The following is a 27,718-nucleotide window of genomic DNA, read 5'->3' on the forward strand; positions in this document are numbered from 1 at the left end:
AGCAAATTACAGCCAGTGTTATAATAATATGTTGAGTAATACAGGAATATTATTTTAAATAGAGCACCTATCTAATGACATAAAGACTGTAGGATCTCATAAGGACATAGAAACATTTGCAGCCAGCCTCAGTCTTCTTAGGATCTATTATGCTTTCTTGTTCATGTTTTTTCTTCTTTAGCACAGTCATTGAATTTATTCCCCACTGAAATGGGAAAACACTGAAAAAAAGACTTGTGCAGAACAAACCATTGACTGTAGTTGGTGTTCTTGCTGTGTTTTGAAATTGCACATTTTGTGTCAGCTATTTACAAGAAAGATATTAGCAGAAACCTCAGTAGAGTAGTCATTATCTTTGCACAATGACAGCAAAACTCTCAAAGCCACTCAACTTTTCAGGACCTAGAGCTCACCTATTTACTGAAAAATCAAAATTCTGAAGGTGATCAAAAGTCTATGCTGCAAACGTATTGAACAAACATATCATGCTGGCATTGGCCTTGGCAAATGACCACATCATGTTTGTGTATCTGAGCACATAATTCAGACAGTATTTCTCAAGTGCTTCTGCCATTAGTGTAATCTACTTTATCAGGGTCTTGTCAAGGACTTCATGAGCTAAAGTGAATCAGCACATATTGGACAACTGTTGTAGTGAATCCAAGTCATGTCATTATCATGGCAATAACTTCCCTCAAGGCTGGAGGACTTTCTCACTTGCTTTCCTCATTTCTGTGCCAAATTCTCTCCTGAATTTTACTTCATCTTCTCACTTGTCACATTGTTGCCCTTGCTATAATAGTGCGTTCTGTTCTTTCAAGCTTTCTGTTTTAAGAGAGGATGAGAATCACAATTGCCTACTCATTTCATATGCTGCATATCTAAGGTTCTGCAAAGCTGTTTTTTTTTTTTGTTTTTTTTTGCATTCCTATTTGAGGGCACCTTTTGCTTGTATGTATAGCTTTCTTACCTTGCCTACCTATAGTGATGATTTTGCTGAATGACTGAAAAGTAGATGAGTTGTACCATTGTAGGCTTATGATAAGTCAGGACAGATAAATTTATCTTTGTATAACAATATGATTAGATGCAGGTACTTTCTGCCTGCCAAGAATTAGAAAAACATTGCCCTTTTTTACGGTTTTGGAGGATCTCTGGCATATCTTTTATTGCTGCCTCTGTTGGTTCTATGGTCTCTGTTAAGATTTTTTGTTTGTTTGTTTGTTTGTTTGTTTTTAAGAGAGTAGAGATGAAATTTAAATAAAATGTTTAGAAAAGACATGCAATTCATGATATTCTCTTTACAGCTTTTCAAAATAGAAGAGAACTTTCCTAGTGTTAGCACAAGTAGGTGGCAGTAGAGACATACATATAATGGCACAGGTGGTAGAGCACTTGACAATACTAGTTAAGTAGTAAGGTTACATATTTACACATCATGCAACGACTTTTGATAAATCAATGATAGGTCAATAATGCCACACCATTATGCAGATGCAAACAACTGTGACTTTCTGGTTAATATTAAAGATGCTTTCAGACCTCAGTGTTTAGCTGTTTGGATGGTGAGGTAGATCCAGAATCATTTAAACTACATATGGGTTTGTTCCATCTCTGGGATCTAGCTTAGCCATTACTTCCTTGAGAGAGAAGGAACTTGATTATGAAGTTTTGGATTTGAAATCCGGACCCACTGTTTTTCTCTTTTCATGTTGAGTGGCAAGACCAGAGCTCAGAAGTAACAGGTACGTAATACTTTCACTCTAAAATGCCAGACAAAAGCAAACCTATTGGTTTAGAACATTTAATCTGAGCTATAAGTGAGCATATTCTTTAAAAGAAAGATTATTTGTAGTAATTATTATTATTAATAATTATTACAGGTGTATGAAAACTTAGAAGTTTATAGACTTTCTTCCTCGCCATTTTAGGATTTTTTTTTCTCAGTTATAAAGTTACTGTGACAGGGTGTGTGAATTACAACACACATATGACTTCTGTTTTTTAAAAAATTGACAGGACTTCTGAGTTCAGAATTTTATATATGTACATACATGATTCACAGATGATTTCACTAATCCCTATAGCGTCGAGGCACAGAAAAACACGTTTGTTTTTTTTTCTTATATTATTCTTTTATTTCACGTGTTTATTAAAATGTAATGAAAGATTTGTATAGAACAGAATAGCTAACTGGACAGTAGCTAGTTTTATAGAATGAAGTTCTATCACAGAAAAAAAAAAGAAAAAAAAAAAAGGAGAGCATGGCAGTAAGAAGAACAGCAGGAGAAGCAGATGTAAAACCTTCTGCCAGCTAAGTTTGCCAAAATGCCAGATGTTACCTCTGGTAGACTGTGTTCCATTGCTTTGGCATCTGGATGGTCTTTTTTAATTATGAAAAACTTTTGACAGTTACTACATTTTGTGAAGGTATGTGTGCTTGTTTTAACTCTGATGGTTTTTGCAGAAATCAAGCTTCAAAAGAAGCCACCACATGAAAAATAGGTAGGTAGAAGCCTTTGAAAAAATAAAACACAAACAGATAAGGAAAATATTTTGCATACATTAGTTGTAATTCACTTGAGGAAGAGGTTTATGTAATTTTTGTGTTTTTATAGTAAGGCTCTATGGGAGTTATATATAAAGTACTGCTGTTTCTCTCTGAACAATTGTGCTAAATAAAATACAAAGTACGTCTTAGGAGGCATGCAGAGAATAAAATTAAAGAAAATTTGTTATTCTATTTATGTAGATTATAGAACAAATCAGAAGAACAGAGTTTAGGAAACAAAATATTCTGTCTGGACTGAATAAGAAAAGAGTTAAAGAATAAGCTATATAAAAATACACCCTTAGAATATTTTCCAAGCTACACAACAAACACTATGCTAAGTGGAATTATTTACTGTAAAAAAGTGAGAAAAGTCTGTGTTTCATGAGTTCTTCTCAGAACTTCAGTACATCTGTCAATACATAGGCCTAAGGGATATTCAAATACCATGATAACAGACAGCATTGCACCTTTTTGAAATATAAATATAAACATTGCAGGAAAAAAACAGTGCTGAAGTGTAATAACGTGTAATATCATAGAAAAATTTAGGGCTTAAATTTTCACAAGCCCATCTAGAGATCCAGAGTGTTGACTGTCTCACTTTAAACACCTCTAAGGAGCTGGTTTGCCATCAGAAAATCTAAAAAATATGTTTCCTGATTCTCAAGTTAAGAAAGAAGTCAAAAGCATTAGCTGCTTGATTTATTATTATTATTATTTTCAACTTTTAACACAAGTATGAATATAAGAATTCGTCCTATCATTAAATGTGCTTGCACTGAAATCTTGAGCTAAAAAATAACATTTTTTAAAAAAGTTCTCTAGTTCTCATTCCTAGTAATAGATTAACTTTGTCAGAATAGTGGACCGAAGGCACTTCAATGGGCAGATCAGGAGCATAATATTCCTTTGTATGCTGTTACTTTTTTTTTTTTTTTTTTTAAGAACTGTTGAAATTTCAAATATATTCCACACTTTGGTGATTTTTCTTACTATCATAAGGTCTAGGAATCAGAACCTAGACTGCTGTTGTTGTCGCTGAAAACAGAAAGGCTCTGAAAATCATACTGCAGACACTGAAAGACTTTCAAATGCTCTTTCAACCTTCATTTTGCAAGACTTTCTATGCCAAATAAAAAGCTCTATTCTTCCTCGGGATGACTTAAGATGGACTGTCAATGTTATACATTAAAAAAAGCCATGGGCAATGGGTGGGGACAAAAGGCAGCTATTATTAAAACTGGGTGTGATTGTGCATGTGGGTGACATTTTGTATTTTTGTTCTCAGGTTTTTTTTTTTTTGTTGTTCATCTCTGTTTGTGTAATAACTAGCTAGCACAGAATGTGTGTAACTTACGGGGAAAAAAAAAAGAAAAGAAAAAAAGAAAAAAAAGGAGAATATATGTTCAAGAGAAACTCCCCTGTTTTGCATCCTTATTTGTCTTGCTTACAAACACTAAAGGGTGTTTTAATTCATTAATCACACTCTAAACATAAAGGGAAGATTTTAAGTCAAGCAGAAGGGGATATTATTATAAACAAGGTGTTGCATATGAATCTACAGAACTTGGACTTGTTTTAAAGCTGCCAAAGTGACTGTTAATGGATAATTGGAGGGTTAGAGCAAACAGTAAGAATGAAGAAATTGATGGAGGCTGTGAGGAATTTCACTACTGGGTGGCTACAGATGTTCTAGTAAGATGTTCTAGTTAACTTGAATGTCTCTCAGCAGATAGGGTATACATTTGTGCTATTAATCTGTGGTGTAGGTGAGCCAAGAGAAAGGGCGGCTGTTAAGAAATTTGTAATTAAAACATCTATAATTTGTGTCAAGATAATTAAAGGGCAACAGTGGCATGTCAGGTTTTAAAGCAAAATTCTAGCTAATTCCATCCCCTGGTCATTTAGCAAACAACTTTGTAATTTAGCAAATAAGGTTGACCTGTACTGTTTGTCAGCAGGACATCACAGAACTTTTAAAGCAAGTTTTATTGTTATTATTATTTTTTATTTTTAACTCTGTGAACCTCTTGTAACTTCTTCAAAACACTGCATCAAAGAATAACTCTGATATGGAAAAGACTACTAATTTTACAAGCTTTGTACCAAAAGACCATACTAATATGGTTCTATAACTAAAGTTATATTTTATGTTGTTTATATCTAGAGAATGTCTGTCTGGGTACCCGACACCTTATGTACTTTAGCTGTTTCTTTCATGCTCAGTACATTGTGTGTGATATTGTAAACAAACTGATTAAACAGCAATAGTTTGGCAAGCAGGAGTTTAAGTTCTTCTATGCTGCATTTTAACTTAAAAGCACACCTTGTGCCTTTAAGGATCAAATGGTAGCACAATGATAGTTCCCTCCTAAGTAGCTCAAAGTATATTCAGTAAGGGGTAAGTTGCTTCAGACAATCAAAGCATGAGACAAAACCCTGAAGTTATGCTCAGTTCTAATATTCTTTCTCCTTCACCCCTTTTTACTCTGGTTTCAGTATAATTCCTTTACTCTTGGATGAGATGTTTGCTGCTAAGAAAGCTCAGCAACATTTTGTGCAAAGAAATCTATTTCTTCCAAACCTTAGCAATGCTCCCAGGCAGCAGTAGGTTAGTTTCTTGTTGTTTTTTTTTTTTTTCTTTTTTTTTTTCTTTGAATGTTTGTGATGCTATTCAGATGTCTTTTATCTTCCAGGATCAGAAAACAATCATATACATTACACTGAACTACACTGCACAGCATAAATGGTTGGATTTTAAAATATTTCCTCTGAACTATCTTTTGTGGAGCACATTTTCCCCTTTCACCTCTGCCCCTTCTTGTTATAAGCATATTTCTCTATGGGAACAAGTTAAGAAAGGAAGGAGAGAGAAGTTATGTTAGTGAAATGCAATATTTCAGCGGAAATTTGGAGTGTAAAGGATCTGAACTTCTACTTGCATTAGCCATCATGTAGTCCTATGGTCAAGGCTTGTTTGAAGGCACTGTGTCATTTTGAAAGAGCATTTTGTTCTTTTAATCACTTTCATGCTACTGTATAGCATCAAAAACAACTTGTTATTTCTTCTCAAAGGAAAGGCCCCCATGGGCATTGTATTTGCTTCTTCTCTTCAATTACTTAGTGATTGTAAAAATTAGTGTCCATAGTTTGGACATAAGTGTTTCTCAGATAAACCTCTAGTTTCTCATTACTTCAGTAACTGGTTTTAAAAGTCTGGCAATTGGACGTTGAGGAGAGGGATCTAAATAATCTCTGAGGATGCTTGTGCCAAGCAGAGGTTAATGATGGTGTCATAATTCTTTGAAGCAATACCTCTGAGGTTGACCTACATGGACAAAAATAAAGCATTCTGTTTAAAGACAATGGTAAAACTAATTCCCATCTTCACTGTCAAGACGGATACATGTAAGCAAATCGAAATCTTTTCAAGCATACTGGGAAAAGATTGTTTACTAAGGAGGATAGAGTGGAAGAATTCATGCTAGTTGTAGTGGAAAGGCAGGTGATGAAACCAATCATAATTACTTTAGTTAATTGGAGGTTAAATGAAGGACACAGGCTTAGAATGCAATGATACATATTTACTGTTTATGCAGCAAAACCTGCAATTTTAGTCTTTATTTAGCGTTTCAACTAGTGACTCTTCTCATTGATAATTTTAGGCCTGTAATTAACAGCAGACTGTATAGGAATCTAAAAGACTTCTTGATGGCATTTTTTGCAATGATTGCTATTGGGGTGGGCTCAATTAGTCATTCTCCTTTGCTTTTATTCCTTATGAATACGTGTTTTTGGTTACATACATCTTTGGAGATCAGGTGAGTTACATATGAATACTGCTTAATGCTAGCAAAGGTCTATCCTTGGCTGAACCTCTTTATTTTGTTGCCTGATCTGTGCTAGTTCTTGTGCAGCCAACTGCATGGGGCATTAGCTGGCAGGGTCTGGGTAGGGAGCTGCAGGGTAACCCTCATGGGAGGATGCCATGAGATGCCTGTGACTCACAAACAGCCCCAAATAGCTCTGATGTCCATGGGAAGAGCCCTGCAGCCCACTGGGTCTCCCTGGTGCCTTGTCCCTGAAATATTTAAGAAAGAGCCAAAGCCACTGCAGGGAGGGGACTTGTGAGGAGACAGGTGAGGAAAGTGGAGGGGCTGTGGAGGGGCTGTTGCTGGGGACATGACTGGAGACACACTGTGGGAAGGGACACCCCCAAGGTGGGAGAGGGGTGATGGACTGAAATTAGTCTGGGGAAGGGGCACAAAAGGTGTTTCCCTAAATGATTCTTTATTTTTTTGTGTCGTTGGATTATTTTTTTCCCTCAATACCTGAATCATTTAGTTAAAAATGTCTTTTTGACTGTCAGTAATTTAAATTAAGAAAAACTCCTCAAATTGGTACTGTTTTGGCCATGATACTGTCTGCCTCAAAAGAAAAAGAAGATAGGGCAAAAAGAAAGGAGGCCACAAAAGGTGCTAATAACCTCTCCATGAAAACAAAATAGTTAGTTTTTGCACTCGGTTTTTCCTGTCCCCATACAAAAACAGGATCCAGTGTACTTACTGGAAACAATGGACTTCAAAAATCACCATCCTTTTTTTTTTTTTTTTTTTTTTTTTGTGTTGCCACAGACCACACAGACCCAGACCTAGCCCATTGTCTCTGACAGAACAGGGTCACAGCCAACAAGTGCTTTGATTAACACAACAGATAAATCTCTCTCCAGCAAAGGCATGTTGTGCCATAATCCATCTATTTTGCTACTCCTTTCTCACCTTTCAACATGTAGCTTATTTCCTTTGGCCCTTATTTCTTTCTCTGTTTCTTATTCTCAGTTCTCTTGTCTACCAGCAGATTTCTTCCCCTTAATCCGTACCAGCTATGTCCCTTCAATTCCTTCATTCCTTTCTCAGCCCTATCACCAGTTCCTCTCCCTCTTATCTGCAGTAATGATGGTACTTTAAAAAATAAAATACATTACCTTCATTCTCAATCCTTTCATCTTCTCAGACTCCTCAAATGCTCCTTAGCTGGAAATAGGACAGGTACATCTGATCATGAGCCTTTTAAAGGGGATAGAGCTGAACCTGTTCTTAGTCATTTGTCTTGCTTCTTGCTTTCCTCCTTCTTTCTCCCCCTTTTGCTTTGTCAAAAGGAACCTCCGTGATTTAAAAATAAAAGCAGAAATTGTGCTCTTTCACCTTTGTTACCTATTTTGGGGTTGACTATAGAAGGATCTGAATATGTAAAATACCAGCTAGTGACATTCGATGGAAAAAGGACATGCAATACAGATCTAGTGGAGGTTCCACTGTCTGCCTGGAGAGAGTAAGAATTTTGCCCATGCTTAGTTACTTGGTTTTAATGCAGATATTCTTGGCTGAACTTTTGCTGCTATGGCCAGTTCCTTGGATTAACTGAATTGCCTTGGGCAGGGGCAGTGCATATGGTGCATGACACTCTCTAGCCAGTAGGATTCCGTTCCCCTCTGCACATTCATTAGCTACATGCACCTAAAAAGTTTCATTTTGTATTTCCTCATTGGTCATATTTCAATTTCCTGGTTTTCCCTTCTTCTGAGAAGAAATAATAACTCTCAAAGTACTGTTTAAAAGGAATGGTATGATTTTCTTCTTATTATTCTTTCTTCTTTCCCCCCCCCCCCTTTTTTTTCTTCCCCTTGTCTAATTGGACATATTGAACAATATGTCCAACCTGAATTATGCATGCATTCTAGGGAAAACAAACAAGCAAACAAAAACCCACAGAAAAATGGCACTGTCGTCATTGCTGCTGACTTATGAAATAATTACTTGCAACAGCTTTTGTTAAGGCCCCAGTGCACTGTGTGCTAGTAAAACAAATTAAGCCAGAGTAACATGCTTCCACACAGAAAACAATGGAAGCGGGTGAAAACACGGTCTTCTTTGAGGCTGCTCTCATAAAGAATCTGCTGAAAAAAAAAGTGATTACACAGTGGTTCATAAGCCTTACTTTCCACCAAGTCAGTAAGAGCTTTTTGGCATGAAGGTCCTGAGCTGTCACCTGATGTCGATTTAAAGAGACAGGTGATTACCCACAAAGTGAAAAATAATGTGCCATTATTCCCTGAGGTATAAACTCTGGCAGCAATCAGAAGAGAGGAGAGAAAAGGGGGCTATTGTAGGGTGGACAGAGCACAGTGCTGACAGTGGAAGAGATGAAGTGAAGTAGACAGAGTTTCATTTCAGAGTTGGCTGTGCTGATGTGGCTTCAGTAGTTTTGTCTCAATCCCAGCTGTCAGTTCCCTTCTGCTCCTTTCACCAGTGAGTTCTGAGCTTGTCTCTCTTATGCTCTCCTTTGCTTCAAGTCCCCATTTACAATTAATACTTTAAATTAGCTCTTTAATGCTTACTATATTTTATAGTAAGAATAACTTTTTATTGGGGGCTACCATTCTCTTTTCAATGTTCTCATCTCTTTCTCCCCAAATCTTTCTGTGCCACTACTTTATAAATTATGAACAACATTCCTGTTGCAAGAAAGCTAGTTACTGATTATCTTCTGGGCTGGCATTGAAAAAACATATAAGGAAGCAGTTGTGAAGAAAAGAAAGCCTGAGGATTAAATATTGTTAGAAAAAAAAATACAAAAACCAGAAACCTTAAAATATTACCGTCTCTGCCGTCCTCCTTACCCCAACTCTGTTGTAAATGCTCTCTCAGGTACGTCAGTAATGAGTAAATTTCTCTGTGACAAACTCTGGATGTAACAGGAAATTTTCAAATGGGTAATTAGTATTGTTATTTTTAACTAAAGACCTTTGTATCCCTATTAAAAAAAAATAAATAAAATCAAGAATTCCATGAGATACTACAATGTGAAATAATCTTTTATCTTGCAGTCAACAACATACTTACCTATCAATCTGTCTTTTTGCCAGAAAATAGCATGGCCATTCTATTTTAAACATCAGAGGAAATGTAAGTAGAGTAAGGTTGTTGTTCCTATCTTTAATTCAGGATCTTTGTGCAACACTTGATTACAGCTTTTTGCACAGATTCATGTAAGGTGGAGGTTTCACACATTAATTCTACAGATTTGTGCTCTCCAATATATTAGAAAGAAGAAATAATATTGCACTTATGTATGTCATCCCTGTAGACATGGGTATCAACTATAGTGCTAAACAGAAGCAGTTTTAGATCATCCTGATGGCAAACGTACATTTTATTGTAATTTTCTTACATGAGATGAATGTTAATATTTGACAAGGCTAAGAGAGGTATAAAATAAACTCTTGTTTACAAAGGGTGATGTAGCATATGGAATTCTGGTGAGGCTAGAGCTACTACCTGCCTCAAAATTTAATGTGGACAATCTGTGCATTTTCTCTTTTTATTTTGGATTTGTTTAGCCTGAAAATTTCATCTGATTATAAAGCTGAGTTAATGGTCTTGCATATTCTCTGCTGTCAATCATAAGGGATGGGTAAACAGAGGCTAATAATAGTCTTGTCTTTCCATAGTTCTTCTGAACCCATGAAAGAGTTCAGATTTTCCCCTGGCATTCTTAGTGCTTGAGTTATATTGAGACAGTGTGCAATGAAGTGTTATTGTTATTAGCAGCTGTAACTTTTGTTGTCTTGTTTTTATGTATTTGATAGGAAAACTTTTTTAACCAGTGTTGCCAAGGGGAGAATTTGACCTGTTTCATAGTCTTTTTTGCCTATTATAGACAGAATTCTCATTAACTGCCTGATATTTTTATTCCTGAAGCATCTTGGTGTTCCTGGAAGCATATCAATTGATAATAGAACACCTTTAAAATAAATTCATTATTAAATAAACACCTGTTCGTTAAATCTGTAGCACTGTCCATGTGGTTTGGTAGCAGATGCTGTGGCTGCTAATGATACAGACTGTTTGACAGGCGAGTTGGATCCTAATGGAACTACAGATGAATCTGGATGCTTTAGAAGATTATATGTCAAAATAAACTCTGTATTTCTCTCTGAAATAAAACAAGCCCAATCTGCATAGAGGACTGAAAAATCATTTTTGGTTTAAAAAGATGTTAAGATCTAAACCATTCGCCAATAGTTGAACTCGAATGAACTCTGCAAGGGTTCTGGCATTTCTTGAGCCTTTTATTTTCATGTGTGTAGTCTTGCTTAAGGAGGTACCTGGTCAAGGGAAATGCAATTTCAGTGGCACAGCTAGAAAGTGGAGTTTATTGTGATAATATTGAGACATCTAGGTAAACCAAGAGATGCTGCTAGTCTTTTTAAAAGGCTTATATAAGATGCTTAGACCAGACAAATGTCCGAAGTGCATTCATATTTAGCCTTTTTTTTTTTTTTTTTTTTCCCATAGATGCAGGAGTAGCATGAAAGTAATAAGAAAGGTCAATAAAATTGAATTTTTCTACCTTAAGAATTAGGCCTCAGGGCTTGGCCACATTTAAAATCATTCAATAAATAAATAATTTTTCTTTTTTTTTTTTTTTCAAGAGAAAGCTCTGGGCAGTGTCAAGATTTCATTTGTATCCCTGGGCTGAGGAATATTGCCACTGAAAGACAACTCTACTTGCTCCTACTGCAAAATGGCTTCTGCTCTTACTCCCTCAGCAGCCATCAGCTTAACTTCCAGGTTTTTGCTGTTAGTAAGAATGGGCTGAGTCTGCTGACAAACACAGTCCCTTACCTTTGATTATGTCTAGAGCCAGCCCTGAATGTATTTCAATTCCCCAACTTCTTCTTCTAGGTATAAAAGTAAGACTGGCTTCATCTTAAGGAAGAAAATAACAATTAAATGTTACCTTACAGGAAGCTACTAACATTTATGAACCTAAGCTTCTAGGAATAAAAGAAAAGGTCCTTAAATGGATAAAGCATAAAATTCTTAAAAATGAGAAATAAGAATAAATGTTCATGTTTCCCAATAGGGGTTTTCACTGTGCTTTTCGGCATATTCAGTTATGATTTGGAAAACGGGAAATATGGGAAGTAAGGTGAAAAAGTGTCCGGACAATGGAAAGTGTTCAAAAAAATAAAACAATCAAACAAACAAAAAACCCAACTGTGTTAAACATCAAAAGAATTTCCAGAGTGACCTGGGGACAAAATGGCAGAAGAAATTCAATATAGGTGAATGTGAAATGATTTACGGAGAGGCCCCACCCAAACCTCTAACTTTACCTGTGCAGTGATGTGGCTTAGCTTTATCGTTCAAGAATGAGATTTTGGAGTGCTAAAAAATAGTGTGTGAAAATCTTAAATGAACTACATGCCCAATAGTGATCAGAAGCAGACATGGTATTTTAAATTCTCTTTCTAAAATAGAAGCACAAGTAAAATATACTTATGTTTTTATTTAAAACATGTTGCACCAACATCTGTTACACTCTGTTGCATTTTGTTTTTTTCTCCTCAAAAATATTATAGCTTCAAAGGGTCCAGGGAAGGGCAGTGAGAACAATCAAAGGTATGAAATAGTTTAAAGTGAGTGAAGACCTAGTATTCTTCTGTCCTATAATTATACCCTCCCCAGGGCATTTCATATAATATTCTGTTGGGGACGGAGTGTTTGTCTATGTGGATCTTTGATGTGGCCTAGGGTGGCAGTGCTATGTCTGTCATGGTGGGAGGAGTACAGGACCAGGGCAAACTAACAAAATTAAATTCCATTGAAACACTATATCCACCACTGCTTTCCTTTGAAGAAGTGCCGTTCTTCTTCCATAAATAAGTTGAGAGTGCATAAGACTGCAAAGGAATTCAGAGTAAGCACTGCATCAGACAGAAGAGTTCAAAAACACATTCCACCTCTAAGGGAATTTCCTCCCTAACAGGCTGGAATTAAACCTATTCTCCAAATAAATATTTAATCTGACTTTTGAACAGAATTTTGATACGTCTTCATTAGCAAGTAGTGCAGCAGAGTAGGAGCAGATTTGTAGAGGAAGGCAAAAGGAATCCAGTCTGTGTATCAGAGAGAGCTCCAGAATGTGAACCACTGCATGGTAAGACAGAGAGCAGAGTTTCACTTCACAGTCATAACCCTGGTACCACACTGGACAATAATGTGGACATATCCTATCCAAACCTAGTTCTCAAACTTGTGAATGAGCAGGCTAGTCATGAACAGGAAAGTGACAACCCTTTTACTCCTCTCCTACAATAACTCTTGAAGTGTTTGTTTGTTTGTTTGTTTTCCTTCAGTATAGCAGAATTTGTACAGAGGGAGGGGTGCATCTGTAACCAAGTACTAAGGACAGTCAGCAGAGGATGATGATATGGGTTTGAGTGCCTTCAGACTGAAGATAGCACTGGTCAGTGGAGTACTTTTGAGGCATTGAACTATTACCCCATTACAATCAGGATGGGCATAATCCCATCATCTTCAACTGAAAATGTAATTTTAGGCAACGACTAGGTTTTTATGAATCCTAATAATGTGCTTGAAGCCCTCTCATCTTCTTCCTGAAAGAAGGTGGAATTGCAATACCCTTCATTTTTTCCAGTATTTTCTAATGTCTAGTTCTAAAGCTTGTTAAATCCCACTCTGAGGTGCATAACTTTCCTTAGAAGTTACATTACTTACACTCAGCATCAGAAACTAAATTATGAATTTCCCTTTAGATCTGGAGTAGAGACATCTTTGTTTTTACCAAACAAAATAATAATAAAAAATAAAAATGATATTCATCTAAGGTATTCCTGTCATATTTGACATCTGAAGGTCTTCCTTATGCTTACAATTCTTCCTTTTGCTTTCAATTTCTTTCTCAGTTTTATTAAATGCTTAGATGAGTTGCTAGAAAAAGCTTTTCCTAAAGTACATGTAACCAGGAACTTGTACTTCACCTATATCTGGCCTGGCTCATATTGTAACTCAGTGCTGATGAAGCCACATCAATGGGACCAAGAGCCATTTCACCTTACATCAGCCTGAATCTTTTTATACTTTTTTGTTGACTTGAATTTTGTAGCAAGATGTTAACCCTAAGGATATCAAAACAACTATATTAAATACACAATGAAAATGTAATGCCTTCTTCTGTTATCATTTCTGCAATGCTTATACTGTAGGTTAAAAACTCATTTGAGCTTAAGCTCCTATAGATCCTACTGTCTTTAAATACTGGAAAAATACTTCTGATCATTAAGCTCTGTCAGGTTTACAAACATTTACAGACAAAGGCATTGTCTCTATTGGTAGCCATTTCCTGACAAGGATGGTGAAATTAAGAGTTTTGACAACAGCACAAGTATATCCTCAGCTCCATATGGTTTGCTACTTCTTTTTGTTTCTCTCTCTCTCAATCTCCCTTTTCTCACAGCACTTTTTAGACTATGTTTCATGGCACAGTTCATCAACTATCTCCTTTAAAAACATAATTTCAGTGTAGGATAAAATATTGTTCCGATCAGATGATTTGCTTCCAGAAAATAGGATGGTTAAGTGCAGCGAGAGCATGCCTCAAGTCCCTAACCAATCCATGTGAATAATGAGGGCTTGGTGTATGACACTATATTCATTGCCTTATGTGAGGAATAAGAGAGATTTTGTTGTCTCTAAACTTTTCAGAAGGCTTCCCATGGTAGGCAGACATCTATCTAGCGTTATTACCTACTTTTTATCTGCTACTAATTTTTCCTTTGGGAGAGGAAGCTGGCTGGCTGACAGAATAATGTAGTCCTCTCTGCTTTGATTTCAGTGGAGAAATAAGCACATCAAATGAGCTGGCTAAAATATTTTCCCATTAATACATGTTTGAAATAACTTCAATATTTTTTTTTGCTTTTTTTTTTTTTAATGACCTGTAGTTAAAAACATTTTTATCTTAGGTTTCACCTTAATTACAGCATTAGCTTTTGCCTCACAGTATAGACCAATGGTAAGCCTATCATTTAAGCACTTTAAAAGGAACTTCACCGCATTCTGAGTATTTTTCTAACACTTTTCTTGCATTATAGAGTTAAAATAGAAATTGGAATTTAATTAAACCATAATTAAATAGATTTTTTCAGTCTTTCTTAAAACTAAAACATTGCTCAGGAAAATACTTAATCCTAAATGTATTATAGATGCTTTTAAAACCAAGATGTATTACACTTTCCAAGAGGCATAAATGCAGAGCTAAATACAATAGTCTGAAGATAGCTTAACTAATGTTTAAATTTCAATTTCACAGAAAATACAAGTCTTTTTTTCAAGAGTATGATGTTCTATGAAAATTTGTACCATCCTCATGACAAGTCATTTATACTGAGATATCCTCTGTTTTACAGAATTTTGGAAATTGATAAATAAACACATACTGCAAAATCCCTGAAAATCAAAACAAAGCAATATAAAATGCACTTTTCCAACTTTAATTTATGTTTAATTATAAAAAAGTGCTTTTGTGTTTATTAGTGTTTATAGCATTTTCACATAAACTTGATTTATAATATTTGTTCTGGTAATTAACATAAACCTTAGGCATGTTAAAGGAAAGAAATGCAATTAAAACCTGAACTATGAAAATCTGTGTAAAACCTATATAAATGTTAGATAAATATTTTGTAATTTATAATATATTTTGCAAATTCAATCTTCTCTACCCATTCAGTAGAAATTTTAAACTGTTCATTTGTATAAGCATTTGTAAATTATCCAACTGCACTTGAGAAGCAGATTTTTGTAAAATATAAATTTAATTATACACATAGGCATAGCACAGGTCTTTAAAATTTGCATAGTTTCGTGAAATCTCCGTAACATTAAGCATCTGAGAAATGGAGCCCTTGAAGTCCCTTAAAATTAGCCTACAATTAATAAAAATGTCACCAATTAGATTGATCTAAAGCAACTCCTATTCCATTTCAAAAACAGATGTTTGTATAATAAAAGATAAGGAAGTGAAAGTCCTAAAAGTTCAGTGGAAGGCAAATGCTGACATATATTAATAGCATATGGATAAAACTAACATTTACACTACAAGCCTGCATGTGAAGTTCTTTGAAGTCAAGGAATTAAATCCTTGTACTGTTGAAGTCAAACTACATTTCACAAAGAAGAGATACTTAAGAGAAAGATTTTTAATTAGATATGAAAGACAGGAGAAAGAGAGGGCAGAGTGACGGGCCAAACTTGCTTTAATTGAGGCAGTTGGTCATGTACCTTTAGCTGTGTCCAGATTCTCTTTGAAGTGAATCCCCCATGGCAAGAGGAAAGATGGCTTTATTGTATGTATTTCATGCTTGTCTGGATAAAGGAAAGATACTGCTGTATATTTATATATATATATATAATTCTAGGGAGCCTGTTTCCTTTTTTTTTTTTTTTTTCCTTCGTTCTGTACTTGCATGATTGGACTTAGATTGTGGAAGAAAAAATCCTGCTGCCTTTGTCATCTCTTTCTTCTTTCTCACTGTTAATACTTTACCTTGCTTCTGAAGATTAGATATCATTGCAGTCATAGTGATTTTACAAATCTAGACAATTTGTTTACTCCCTCTGGGTATTTTTTAACTTATCTCTTTAAAGAAGTTTTTTTTTTTTTTTTTCCCCTCCTCCACTAAGATCAAGAAGAAGAGACAGTAAAGAAGAGTCCAGAGACCATTATACTGAGTGCTCAATTCCTTGATTTTAGCTGAGTGTCTCAGTAAAGGTAGAATTTTAACCATTAATTTTAAGTTCATGATGAAGTATGATTTCGCTTCATTTCTTTTCCAGTTATTTAATTACTATATTCACATTTAATATAATTATGTTTTTCTAAAGGGCATTAATCTTTTACCATAGCATTTTGATATTTCAGCACTTTCTCACTACAAAATATGAACTATTTATCTTCAAGAGCAGAGTTTGCTTGAATAGTCAGATAAACATGCATACAACAGAGAGTTCTGAGCATAACAAAGACCTTAAAAAATCTTTATTACTTCTCAGTTTCAGTGACTTTACTGTGAAGTCAAGGTCTGCATTTTATCTCTTCTCACTGTTTTCTTTCTAGCTATTTGGATATATATTAAGTATAGCTTTTACAGTAAAATTGTGACCTATACCCTACTGATATTTTGGCAATGCATTTTTTGAAAATCACTTCCATGTGTCATTCTAATTCAAAATCAGATGGTTTTTAGAAAGCCTGAAAATGCACTGCACTTTTTCATTACTTTTATATATTAGATGAATATGACCATATGATCATGCTAAAAATGAATACGGAATAAATGCGTTTGAAATTGTGGGACACTTGTAACTTTACCACAAATGGAAGAAACAAGGAAGAAACCCACCATCAAATGACTTTGATAACTTTATTACAAGTAGTAGAATACAGTTTTCTCCCAAATTACAGTTCCATTCTCAAACACCTAACAGTACTACTGAGAAGTCCTTCATACTGATGAAGTAGTCTTTCAGAATATAACACTATCAATTCATAGAATAAATTGTATTTAAAATACCGGATCATTTGAGTTATTCCTCTCATGTAAAGTTAATGATCTATTGTAGTTAAACTGTTAGAGTAGTTAAAATAATGAAAGTTTCAATCAAGTTCTGTTTTCCTGCAGAAGGATAAAGAAGAATGAAGATAATTTTTAAATGTCTATTTATCCAGAGATTGTGCCATGTTAAAAAAACTTTGCTCCTTTTTGATTCTGAATTTCTGACCAAATACAAAAGATGGAAAAAGAAGAAATTTGAAGCATGTGATACATTTGAAGCATGCTTAAATTAACTTTGGTTTCAGAGACTATCTGATGAAATTAACACTTTTTCATGTAGGTTTTTTTTTCAGGAAAAAAAAAAAAAAAAAAAAAAACAACAAACCTACTTCTGTTTTATAGATTCAGCAACAGATAGCCAAACTAATTTTTGTTTTCAGTGTTACTATTCTCCAGTTCTGTGTTTCCACATAATACACATAGAATCCACACAGCTGACCCTATTCAGCTTCAGATCAGTAGTTACAATCACAGATAATTGCTTTAAGTAGAAGAGCTCCTCAGAGGATGTTAATCAAGTGCTGCCTCTTATCTAGATTATATTGAAGAGCAGATATTACTGTTACATAGTAAGGAGACTAACATACAGGGTTTTGAAGGTTTTAGATCCTCTAGAGGGTTTCAGAGATTTACATGAGTAAAGTATGAATAGAAAAAAGTAAAGAAAAAACAGTAGTCTCAGCCTGCTATGAAGTTTCTGTTATAATGTCCTAACTTTTTAGTTTGCAATTTTATAGGTAAATTTCTTTTTTTGTATAGGTTTTCAAATACAATATTAATTGTTGATCACTAGATAATTATATACGTTGAAAACTTGAATATATTAAAATATTCATATATACATTCATACTCAAAGCATGTAAATTTATTTTTATATGCATATATAAAACTCTAATTTTACTTTTTTTTGATATCATAGAATGGCCTGGGTTGAAAAGGACCTTAAAGATCATCTAGTTTCAACCCCCCTGCTCTGTGCAGGGTTGCCAGCCAGTAGAGCAGGCTTCCCAGAGGTGCCTCTAGCCTGGCCTTGAATGCCTCCAGGGATGGGGCATCCACAACCTCTCTGGGCAACCTATTCTAGTGCCTCACCACCCTCTGAGTGAAAAATTTTCTGCTGATATCTTACCTAAATCTCCCCTGTCTTAGTTTAAAATAATTCCCCCTTGTCCTATCAATATCTGTCTGTGTGGAGAAAAAAATAATAATAAAAAAAATCTTTCAGCTGAGTGATATATTGTGTCATAACATTATAGTGTCTCTCATACACTCTCATTTGATTGTTATCAGGAAACTTTGTTGCTTTATATATAATATAAATAATATATAATATATTAATAATAATATATAATATATATATAATGTCAACATTATATTATATATAATATATATATAATATATATTATATTAATATATAATATATAATGTCAACAATCATTTTGGAATATATGTCTGGTACATAATTAAGAAATTGCTTTTTTTTTTTATTTACATACTAGTTCAATGTTGCATGTATGACTGAGGTGTTTGGAAAGGATAGTAGATAAATCTAAATTCTCTCCCTTTCAATGGTTCATTATCCGTTATACTGACTTATTTACTCCTGATTATGAGTCAAATATACGTATAAGTGCTTATTACCTACAGCGTTGGAAGATTCTGTTTTATACCTAATTCAAATTTCTGTGAGACTGAACAAGTGTTACAATCCTGTTTGAAATTAGATTGGATTTCTACTTATTTTCTTAGTGTGTTTGTTTGTTTTAGACTGACATTGATGTTATTAACTACAAAACTAAGTTGTTTACAGAATGGCATTTAAACAGGGCTGATATTTTTTTTCCTATTTTTTTCATCTTTTTTCTTTGGCTGGACATCTGGTGGCCACTAACAACCAAACATCGTGATGGGTTACTCATCTGTGATGATATTGCACACAGGATTTTGCCACCTGTTCAGTTTTTATTCACTACTTTAAAATACATTTGAATGTATTTTTGAATCTTTTATACTTTTGAGCTGATTGTGAAGGACATCGTATCAGAATATGTAGTTCAGCAAGCAGAGATTGAGAAATATACTAAATCTCACAGTTCTAAATCTCATGAAGTTTTCTTCTTCAGTGATGGATTGCTTGCAGTCATTTGGAACTGCATATTTGTTGGTAGACAAAAAATACCCCATTGAATAAGTCTTTGTCACAGAAAGTATAGCTTATTTTTTCCCCTCTGGTATTTGAAGGCTTGTATTTTTAAAATCAGAAAGATCCCTAGTGCTGTCCCTACTATTGCTGACCTACTAGCTGGCACTGATTATTCCTTGTTAATTGTGACTACTGACAGAAGAAGTTGTGAGACTTTTATATATTCTCCAGAGGAAGACTAAATACCACTCTCTTACTGAATAACTTTGAAGTCAGTCTACTCAAGATTCCTGAAGACCTTTTATTCTTCCTATGCTACCATTCACAGGTATAGTAAGGATTTATTAAGTCCGAAACAGAACAGTGGGTTCTAATTAATAGCGCCTTTTTTTTTTTTTTTTTTTTTTTTTTTTTTCTCCAGTAAGTGCAGCTTTTTTAGTTTCATGAGGTTGGACTAGGTGACCTTGGAGGTCTCTTCCAACCTAGACGATTCCGTGATTCTGTGATGTATGTAAGCACCAGAAGGGCCAGATTTTACTGGTGCTATCCTTCCTTACAGCTTTCATGACTTAAACTTGTGTGTTTTTGTGGTGTTTATTTGCAAGAGTTGCTTATTGCTGCAAGCTTTTCATCTACTAAACAAATAAAATTTGTTCTGCTTTCATAACTGTACTTTATCAATAGCACACAGTGTCTTTGGTATTTGCTATTTCGAAAATTATTTTAGAAATACGTGTGGTGTTTCTTAGTGAAATTGTTGTCAATAAAAGAGTTAGCAGTAATGGCATTTAGATATTTATAAAACCTACTGCCTTTCAATAAGATACGATAGTCAAAAGAAACCCTCATGTATTAAACACAATGTACATCTGATCGGTTAAGTGATAAAATGTTCCATTATTTCACCATATATCTTCTGTCAGTAGGTTTTGTGTTGCAAATCTATGACTAGCTGCCAAAATGTTTCATTAGCTAAATGAAGTATGATAGAAAGTAGATGACCTGCGTGTATTGGTAATCATTTATGTAGTTTGTGAGGTGTAGTTCTGAATCATTGTGTTGTTACATAACTTTTCCTTAACACTTCTGATATTTTGAAAGCTGTTGCAAAATGCAACTCTCTGGGTAATGCCTTGGTTATTTTCAGCATGTAGGATATAAATTAGGGCTCCTCTTCTATTGAGAAAAGGTGGGATGATATATGTTTTTGTTGTTGTTGTTCTGATTTATTTTTTTTTGTAACTTTGTAAATCTGCTTAGAGCTATTTATTTATTTATTTATCTACCTGCTCCAAAGGCTACAGTTAGAAACAGGTCAAATAAGATCTGTTATAAATGTAAAAGTGAAGCTCTCTGATCCTCAGTAGCACAGTGGGTATTCGCACTAGCAAGGCATTAAAGTACAGCCTTCCCAAATACATGAACTTCTACAGCTGAGCTGGAGTAGGGTACAGGAACACAATAATGTCACAGTCAGGGCTGCTGTAGTACTCCCAGAGAAAGAATCAGTAGGAAAACGATCCACGTTAGATAGAAAAGATGTCAGAACATCTACATAACTGTACTCATTGGGGTTTTGCTAATAATTTATCATCATCTATGGCAGTGCAAACATTTGTCAGTCTTCTGTTGTTAGTGTATATCTCATTTATGCAACTTCTTCAGATTTGAAATTAGCCATTGTAGACATTGTTGCAGTCTACTTTGTTCTTAAATTCTCAGGCGTTGCACTACCTCCATAAAGAGTGTATATAGGCAAGATTGAAGTACCACAGAGGCTTGTACTTTTCCCATCTTGGCTGATTGACATCTCATTTTTAATATTCAAATGTTCTTGATAAAATTTATGATCTTCCATTGATTGTATTTCTAATAAATATATCAGGAATTATTTCCAGATTTATATTTGTTTCTTATATGATCATTCTTATTTAAGCGTCTTAAAGTCTGCACTTAAACTTTTCAGACGCTTTCTACAGATGTCTCTTTTCAGCTCCTTATAATTTTGTTAAAGTTTAATCAATTCAATCAGATGTTTTCAAGAAGAGGTTTCTGATACAAGCATAAAGTTTAAAGGAATAGTTCAGATAAAAAGATTTGACATTTCTGAAAACCAGGTTAGAGAAGAAGTATTCGTATATCTATGTTGGAAAATAGTTGTTCCATTTTATGTTGAAAAGTTTTGTTGTTGTTGTTGTATATTTTTGTTCCCCCCTTTCCCCACTTGAAATTAAATAGCATATTAGTAGCAGTAATGTGATTCGCCCAGCTTTGGTGACACTATAAAACATACAAATATCTGTGTGATCACATGCCTTTTTTTTTTTTTTATCTTACCTAAACTACGAGAAAATGTAATTTTATAAGTATTGGAAGGGCTGTATCATACATAATATTTCTAGGCTTTTTTCTGTTTTCTTCTTCTGATTGTCTCTCTAAGCTGTTACTGTCCATGTCTGGGGTGAAATAGCTGAGAAGGGTTGGAACGAGTCTTTGTCTTCATTTATCAGTAAATCTGCTGTTGGTAGTCAGCAAGCATAGAGAAGAGAAAGAATGTGATGGGAAAGGTGAGAAAGGAGTAATAGACAGATTTGGAGAGAACAAGATGAAAAAGTTGCAAGGACAAGAGATACGAAGTAAGTAAGGGTAAATGAAGGAATATGATATAAATTAGGGCAAAGCTGAGAACAGAAAAGACAAAAAATGGGAAGCTGGGGAATATAGGGTGGGACTGAAGGAGGATGTAATTATGCTGCATAATGGCCAAAAAATAGAGAGACAGAATAGGCAGAAAGGGCAACATAAGAGGTGGTAGAATAGGCTAAATGATTGTTGATCATTGTGGAAAATTTTCCTTCAAAACTAGGTATGGAATTTTATATCTACCCTTTGTTGTTGCTAGCACGTATTTGCGAAGTCTGGTAATAAGATTCATGTCATTAGTATCCCATACCATTTTATGGGAAAGGCATGTTGCTGCTGCTAGTTATTTTTGTTACTTCACTGAGTTCCACAATGTGGAAACAAAAATTTCCAAGTCTGATGGGCTGTCTTGCTTTTTTTATTTTATTTTATTTTAGTTTAGTTTAGTTATCTAGTTTTAAGCATTAGGTAATTACACTTTAATTATATAAATTTGGAAATAAGCAATGTTAAAGAGACATTAATAAATCTGTTTTTTTGAATCAAGAATTATTTTAGAAAAATTTCCTCTGAATTTAGTTTGATTTGTACAAACACATCTGTAAGACACTCTCCTTAATTATATGATCAAATATTGTTTTTACAAACATCCTTGTGTAATTCAGTACACAAAATGAAATATTTTGGGGCTAAATTCAAGGCATGTAGTGGATGAGGCTATTTTATTACCCATGCTCAGTTGCAGTAGAGATATACATAATGTAATATATTATGTTTTATCAACTCTACATTATACAGGTGAAGAAAATTTGGTTTCATGGCTAAACTTTAATTTTGTTTCTTCTTTTGAAGCAGAATTCCTGGAGAAGACTGCTCAGTTCATACAAACCAAACTTTTTGGGACTGGTCACTGCCCACTTGCTGGGTTTTCAATGTATGATACCTACACGCTTTTTTTGAAATCGTTTCATTAAAGCAACTCCATAACAAATAATGTACAAGGGCCCCGTTCTCTGAAATATCAAGTCCTAGTCATTTCCAACAGAGTACTATGAATTCCTGGATATTTAAAATTATTTCTTCTTATTTTCTCCTAGACTCAGTTCCGTAGTTATAAAATCCGGAATTTAATCTCACTGATGTTCTGTAAAGAGAAATATATTAATGCATGTAAAATGGCTAGTTTCTATGCTAAGAATACAGGATAAATATGTGTGAAGAAATTAATAGTTTAATGTTCAACTTAGGTTTAAAATACTATGTTTAATTGGTCTAGAGCTATATACAGAGTCGGGACAATCATAATATTGAATGTTGAAAGAAAAATAACAAGACAGAAAAATAATGTACCAGGATACAGTTGCAAATTATATCAAAACACATGAAAGTAAGAAGACTATAAAGTCTGAATTTTGAAACTTAGATTATTATTATTATTAATTATTATTAGTATTATTATTTTTATCTGTTGCTTTTAGTACTGCCTGTTGCTCTTAGTACTACTAAGTAGTACTACTACTACTGCAAAATTCAGATTCCTCTTCTGGCCATTCAGAATCAAGAAGCCTGAGATTTTTGCTGCTTACAGTTCCTATGACAACACACACAGACTACTGTTTTTGTAATTTTTTAATTCAGTCAGCAGGTCCTTTTTCTCCCTTTTCTGTTACCTGTAAATATACAGGTAAATATGTTACCTGACATATACAGAGAAGTACCAGGGATTGCTCAGTTCTTAATACCAGACCTGATAGTATAAAATAGAGATATTAAATGATGTAGCCAGATTATACATTTGAAGACTATGGACGCAAGGGAATAACACTATCGAACTGTTCTTGTATAGAAAGTACTCTGGGTCACTTCTAGCCAGTGTTGTGGTAAATGCATTGAGCATTAACTCAATGGATATTACACTATTTGTTGCTTCTCTAAAAAATGAAGTAGTGTTACTCATTTGTGGCTGGCAGATAACTCAGATTTGAGATCTTCACTGAATTTACTATTCTCAATTTAAGACATGAAGAATGATAACACATATCATAATAAAACAATCATTAAGTAATCAGAATGATTTAGTTTCCTAGCAACATATAAACGTAGGATAAAAAAATAAAAAATCATACCAATAGGGCCTCTGTAATTATTTATTTTTTTCCATTGAAAGGTTAGATATAGCTCACCAATAATCTCTTCATGGCAGAACAAGATTTTCTTTGCAATAAAAATAGCTTTGTGACTGAAATCTGACACTGTAGCATTTTGACAGGCAGTTTTACAAATCAGTTCTTGGGTTTGAGGTCTATTTCTACAGTGTAATAAACTGTGTAATATAATTAATAGGTGCTGGCATCTTTATTTTTAATAGAAAAATATTTTTCATTAAAAATATGTCATGCTTCTTTACTGTGTTGAATTTTTGGGAATGTAGGCCAGAAGAAAGGCCTACAATGCAAGCAACACTCTGTTCAGAATAATTCATATTTAGCCAGGAATATTATTATTATTATTATTTTTAATGCAAGAGCTTTATGAAGCAATCATATCTCACTCCAGGCTCTTGTAAATGTTTACATGCTTCCAGACATGCCATTGATTTGCAAGTGAATACAATTTAGTGGATGCACAAGTTTTTGCACAATTAGGACCTCAATTTTAAGAGCATCATTTTCTGCTTCCTTTTTTAGGAGCAAGACAAGTTTTCCTCAACAGCTGGTAAGACTGAAGGTACATTTTTGGTTTGGTCTTTTACAGTAAAAATTTTGCTAGAATGTTGTAAAAATAATATTTTCTGATGAACATTGAATGGATCTAGTCCTGTGGGCCACAATCCTGAAAGCCCTATTTAATGATAGATCATTTTCTGAATCTAGTAAATTGCTTTGGGTCCATTAAACTTCACTTTGTTTAGCACCCCATCTGTGGCACTGTCTTGCCACACTCAGAACTTTCTTCATTGTATGGATGATAAAATTCCTTTCCCCACCCCTTTGCATTTTTTATCAATTCTTCTTCCACCAGAAACTAAATAAAAACTCTACTACTACTACTACTAATAATAATAAACAGGACCTAGAAATCTAGATTTTTCCTTCTTTTTTCTTTTGTTTTCCTGAATTAAACATTAAAAATTTATTTTCATATCTAACTGACAACATAACCACGGTGCTTCATAATTAGTTTTTACTTGGTGCTTCTATTTAAGCTTCTACTTTCATTTTTACTACTGAATTCTGAGTTACCTGGCCTTAGAAGGAAATTAAGACTGGGTTGATATTTGCCATCTCCCAAATGGCATCACGGTGTTAGAGATTGCTCTGTGATTGCCCAAAGGCTGATTCCAAATCTCTAGAAAAATAAAAGTTACCTTCTAATCTGAGATATATTTTTTGTTGTTGTTTTAAGGAAGGATGGCTTCCTGCCATCTAAAATGTATTATGGGAGTGTTTCTATTTCTCACTTTAAAAAATATTACAGTAGTTACTATTTTATATCTTATCTAGGTCAGAGACTACCTGTATTACTCTTTCATTTGTAGGAACTTGTTTTTTCTCTTACAGATTACTTCTGTGTCTGTGTTGGTTATCTGTAAGATTCCGCTACACTATCTGCCTTTAAAAGATTTCTGACTGCTGGTTTTAGAAATCATCTAAATTCCAGTCATCCTAGTAATTTACATATCACACATCCCCTTGTTAATCCATTACAATCTCATACTAGGTTATTATTATGCTCTATCACTTTTGACTTAGTCATAGAATAATAGGCTATGAAAGTATGTTGACATTATGTCAGTTTTTGAGAAAAAAAAAAAAGATATCCTTTGAAATTGTTTGGTGTTACTAAATGAAAAAGCCATGAATAAGTTTCAGTTAACTTTTTATCCATATCTGTTTTAATTTCAAAGCTATTACTGAAAGAATAATGACAATTTGGCTTTATCAGGGTAATTATCCCCTGCTTTGGTGTATTCTGTTTTCTATTGTTTTAATTGAACAGCATGTAGGGATAATGAATGTATGCTTCAGAATGCATCATAAAAGAGACATTACATGTTTAAATAATATCTGTTGATATCTAAAAAGCTCATTATTTTTACAGACATCAAGGCAGTCCATTTAATTCGTTCTTAATTCTAGTACAGTCCAGAAATATTTTTTGACTGAACTCTCTAACTTCTTGTTTATATTTTCTTAAAGCTTCCCTAGGAACTTCAGGTTATCTTTAGACTTACTGCCAGCAAAGGAATCTCAGCTCACTTTAGGCATGGTTGCAACCAATTTTATGGCTTGTGTTGGGTTCATTTAATGGTGCCTACACTTTAAAGTTAACAGTCCCCATCTTTGATATGAACTGTTTTGCATCCACATTTCTCTAGGATAGCCATTTCTGTAATGCACACAGAAGAAGAGGCAGGCAGAAGAAGGTGGCGGGTGGGGGGTGGCGGGTGGGGGGGGGAAGGTGTTGTTTCTAATTTGCTTTCAGTTTCTCACTGCCCTATCTGTTAGTAAAAGACACTAAATTTTTAGGCTGGGAACACACCCAACTGTTACCTATTTCATTACCTTTTCAATGCTCACACAGAATATTGTAATAAGTGATTAATATACAAACTGTACAGAATGAAACTGCCATCTGCAACATTTATGAATACGTCACATGCCTTTCCAGCCTCCTGTTCCTCGTCATGTGATTGTGAAACAGCTGGCTGCACGTACGACAACATCCAATAACCAAACAGCAGGCTGCACATAAGACAACATCCAATAAGTTGCTGGCACCTCTAGTGCTCCTGACTTGCTTTGTTCATTGTGCTCAGGGAGCCACAATATGATTTCAGTTGTGCCTCATTCTTCAAAATGGAATTATATGAATTACTGCTTCATGACTGGATTTTTCATTCTGGTACAAATATTGATCCAGAACTTGCAGAATATGGAAATTAATTCCCCTGCATCCTGTGGAGAGGCCCGTGGTGGAGTAGGCTGTCCCCCTGCAGCCCATGGGTCCCACGGCAGAGCAGACCTTCATGCTGCCAACAAACATTTCCTGTTTCCTTGGATTTTCTGTCAAGTCCATCCACCAGCAAGACAATAAAGGAAAGAGTATCACCACTGATATATAGAGAGATGATATAGTGAGATCATAAAAAATTTAAATGGAGCTCAACATTCTTTGAGCAATTGATATTTTACTTAAAAAGTTTGCTAGCTGAATCAAATATATTAAAAAGAGTCATGTTCATAATACTGAAAAAGGAAAAATAAAAGTAAGAATATAGAAACTAGACAGCTTTGAAGACAAACTGAAGAATTCTTACATTATCAGAATTTGTATATTGAAACAAAGACTAGGGGGAAAAGACTCATACTCTGTTTAAACAGATAACTCACAACATACCTGCAAACAGTCACTGTAAGTGATTGTCCTGGTTTCAGCTAGGATAGAGTTAATTTTTCTCCTAGTAGCCGGTCTGGTGCTGTGTTTTAGATTTAGGATGAGAATAATGTTGATAACACACTGTTGTTTTAATTGTTGCAGAGCAGTGCTTACACTAAGCCAAGGATTTTTTGGCTTCTCACACTGTCCTGCCAGTGGGCAGGCTTGGGGTGCAACAGGAGCTGGGAGGGGACAGAGCCAGGACAGCTGACCCAAACTGGCCAAAGGGGTATTCCATACCATATGGTGTCATGCTGAACAATTAATATGGGGGGGCTGGCAAGGGTGGGGGGACGGGCTGCTTGGGGATAGGCTGGGCATTGGTCAACGGGTGGGGAGAAATTGCATTGTGCATCACTTGTTTTGTACATGTTGTTATTAGTGGTGCTGTTATCATGATTATTATTATTATTTTTCCTTTCTTTTCTGTCCTAATAAACTGTCTTTATCTCAA

General features: G+C 34.6%; 1 long non-coding RNA gene across 2 annotated transcripts; it reads left to right on the forward strand.

Annotated features, from left to right (window-relative positions):
- Nucleotides 1-1,289: 1,289 nt before the first annotated feature.
- LOC125185007 (uncharacterized) lies at nucleotides 1,290-27,718 on the forward strand. 2 transcript variants are annotated; one of them, XR_010829592.1, is made up of 4 exons: nucleotides 1,290-1,745; nucleotides 2,468-2,505; nucleotides 24,513-24,552; nucleotides 26,497-27,718. It is a non-coding gene; the product is annotated as an uncharacterized lncRNA (long non-coding RNA). The 2 variants fall into 2 exon arrangements; XR_007169814.2 differs by having other exon boundaries at nucleotides 24,513-24,540.

This window comes from Anser cygnoides, chromosome 2 (genome assembly GCF_040182565.1).
Source record: "Anser cygnoides isolate HZ-2024a breed goose chromosome 2, Taihu_goose_T2T_genome, whole genome shotgun sequence".
Lineage (NCBI taxonomy): Eukaryota > Metazoa > Chordata > Aves > Anseriformes > Anatidae > Anser > Anser cygnoides.